Genomic DNA, 4036 nt, shown 5'->3' on the forward strand with positions numbered 1-4036 from the left:
CCCCCGCCGATTTTATCGGCGGTCCTCTTTTGTTTGTAAGTATACTCACCCGTAAAAAAACGGGCTACTAGTAAATTTAGTAGTCCGTTTTTGCAGATAAGAATATTTTAAATTTATTTTTTATTTTTTTATGTTTTATTATTTTATTGTATTTTTCGTTAATCATATTACATAACTTTCTTAATATTATCTTTTATTGTAATTTTTTATACATTCAAGAATACAATAATAATAGTTTACAATACAATGTACAATTATAAATGCTGTTTAAAATATAAAAAAATATATTATAGGAGCATAATTAACAAAATTTAGTAATGCGGGATTATACGAAAACGTCGAAAATACATACGATAACACAAATTTTTCTAAACCAATATTTAATGAAACATTGATCAAATTAAGCGAAATGAAATACTAAATACAACAATTAGATTGTATTTACTATTAATTATTAACTTGCGGTTATAAAATTTATTAATATTGCGATAAAAAGTCATTAATACATTTACGACACTTATTTCATCGCGTTCAAGATAACTATCTCAATAATTTCATCACATCAAAGTCCCTCCGCCTTGTGGCCTGGTTAATATCCGATACAAAGAAGAATAATCTTCATAGTGGAGAGCGAACATAATGTATTCTGATACTATGTTAAAATTCACAAGATCCATTTGCAAAGAAAAGTTAAGCAATCCGTCAAATACCAGTGATCTTGTTACAGGAGGGTGTAAATCCCGAATCTTTCAGACTACGATAGTAATAATTTTAGTAGCAATATATGTCAATTACAATTATCATTTTTTTTATCACATCTTTAATATAATATTAAAATTCGCGAGAAAATATGTTTCTGTCACACATCACTAAAAATTATCTCTTGTTAAAAATAAACGGATAGAATGATTTTCTTATGGAATAGTGGTTACGAAGGAATATATTTTATAATAATAAAATACATGCGCGCGTATTGTAATTTTTTATATGTGTAGGTACAAAAGTTTCTCGGGTACCAACTGTTCGAGATAAGGCGAACCCGATAATACCGGGATTTTAAAGAACATTTATACTGAAAAATTTATTATATAAAATTTAACAATTCTCTATTTTTTTGCATTTTCCAAAAATTCGATTTATTACTATCCCGCTAATATGAGGGTACCCATTCGACTTATCTCGAATTTTTTGTAGCCACACATTTTTAATTAAATTCATCGACAAAAATCAAAATTTGTTAAATATAATCTCATAATATCTGCATGTATTTTATCATAGAAAAGTATGCATATATATATATAAATTAATAATTATGATTAATATTCTGGAATGGCGGGATGTCCAATACCTAAAAATCATTTAAAAATAACAGTTAGAAAATTAAATATATACATTCGTAACCATATTTTTGTTAGAGGAATCCTCGAAAATTAAGCAAACTATTTGTACAAAATTTAAATTTATTTGCTTAATAATTTGAATTTGAATTAAAGAATCATTATATATTCATATTAATCATATAATACTAAACTCCTATTGTTATTAAGACAGTACTATTACTAACATTATCATTACTAGTGGGAGAACATTTAATAAAACAAAGAAAGCGACGAAAATTGTATGCTAAAATATACCATTGAATTAATTTCGTAACTTGACTTTAAAATATATAGCAATTGTCATTGATTCATTGACAAAATTATTACTTCCAATAACTGCAGAGGAGAAAATCCAGAATTAATTCTGATCCTGTACAAGAATCTCTAAAGAGACAAGAATCATCAAACTATGCTTCGCGAATGGACTTTACGAAAAGCGACGAGGAATAACTCTCCATGATGAAAATAATTTCGACTTTCCATCGGTACAAACACGCAATCACAGGCATCCATCTGGGAATCGATTGTGTATTTTGAAATGAGGTGAAAATTACAAAAGTGAGCAAATTCACTACAAATTAACCAATTAAATTATGGATATTATAGTATAGTGTTCATTTCTTCATAAATTTGTTCATTTTTGTAATTTCCACCTCATATCAAGATACACAATAATCGACCTGACGCGAGGGACAGTAATGAGACCTTTGCATATAATAAATTGATCACGAAAATATACTTATAATTCTGTAATGTTAAGAACGTAAATGTCAAAAAGCAAGCAATACAAATTTAATAAATTTGTATACTAAATACGAAGAAAAATTGACGATTATTCTAAATATCAAATTTTTAATTAAAAGTTATTTAAAATTATTAATGACTTTTTGATATTCAGAATAAAATATAAAAAATTAAAAAAAATTTCAAAGATTACCAAACTTATTAAATCAATAAACAATTTTTGTTATTATATGTTTCGTCGATTTCATATAATTAACATCAATTACGCAACAATTTGGTTTACTACGACAAGATAAATGCTATCTGTATTGAATAGATATTCAATACGTGTATATATATATATATATATTCCAGTAAATGTATAATTTATTAGTAATCATTGTGCAAATTACAAAAGTAAGTATGGTGGCATTTATCTGGACATAGTTTACATAAATTTTATATTACCTAATACTATTATACATACATTTATTTACAATAAAATTAATTACAATATTAACGCATTACATAATTTGTACGTGTTTAGAATTTTAACGAAAACCTAATTTCAGGGTAGCTGAAAATTTAATAAAATTTGAAATTAATTTGGTTTATTTTCATATTTGATAATTGGAACGGGATACTGATAATTAAATAATACTTAAAATTAATTTAAAGTTTTATTCAATTTTTAATCTCTCCTTTCCAACTATCAAGTACATATGATGTGTTTATTCCTATCTATCCATACCTATCGTCCCACCTATATAGTCCCTACTTATCTATATTTATTGTCCTACCTATCCGAATTTTCATTTATTCGTGCCTATTCGCGTATATCTATCTCCACTCGCGTATTCCTACCTACATTATCTCATAAATGTGCGAAAACACCGCGAATTTAATACGTTAATGGCTGCGTTCAGAAAAAGTAGCTTTTCAACTGTTGTAAAATTCTTTAATATGGTTGGTTCTTATGCTTTTGATTTCTTATGAATTTAAATAAACCAATCACATTGAAGAATTTTACAACAGTTGCAAAGCTGCTTTCTCTGTTGACCGCAGCTTATAATAATTAAAACAGGCTTTCAATCTTTAAAATACAAAAAAATTGACAAATAGGGCCAATGAGAGTCAGCGCGGATAATCAAACGCAAGTTTTATAGATTTTTTAATCTACCACAATTGCGCTTGATTATCCGCGCTGACTCTCATTAGCCCTGTTGTTTGATGGTTTTTTTGTATTTTAAGTAATTCAAAAAATAAATAAGAACTCGCAATTTGCGAACAAATTACCCTCCCAAATATTCGGTTTACCTTTCAAAAACTTAGATTGGTGTTACACACCAACCTACCTTGTATAGATCCTCTTCTTTCTTCTGGCTAAATTGATCTCACCTTTCGTTGCTCCTGGCCAACACTCTGGCTTCATATACCAGAAATCGACAAGAAGGAGAAATACTCCCCATACAGCACAGAAACATTTCAGAAAGATCTCCGAAATGTTTCAACTGAAAAAGTGAAATATTTCAGAAATGTTGCGAAATATTTCTGCAAGATCTCTGAAAGATCTCTGAAAGGTCAAAATGTCCGCGATTCTTCCACATGAAATCTTCCAGAAATATGTCTGAAAGGTCTGAAATATATCTGCAACCTTTCTGCAATATATGCGAAATGGTTTCAAATGTATTTCAGAAAGATTTTAGAAATACATTTGAAACCATTTCGCATATATTGCAGAAAGGTTGCAGATATATTTCAGACCTTTCAGACATATTTCTGGAAGATTTCATGTGGAAGAATCGCGGACATTTTGACCTTTCAGAGATCTTTCAGAGATCTTGCAGAAATATTTCGCAACATTTCTGAAATATTTCACTTTTTCAGTTGAAACATTTCGGAGATCTTTCTGAAATGTTTCTGTGCTGTATGGG

This window comes from Mycetomoellerius zeteki, unplaced genomic scaffold, assembly GCF_001594055.1.
Source record: "Mycetomoellerius zeteki isolate Tzet28-1 unplaced genomic scaffold, Tzet1.0 scaffold31, whole genome shotgun sequence".
Lineage (NCBI taxonomy): Eukaryota > Metazoa > Arthropoda > Insecta > Hymenoptera > Formicidae > Mycetomoellerius > Mycetomoellerius zeteki.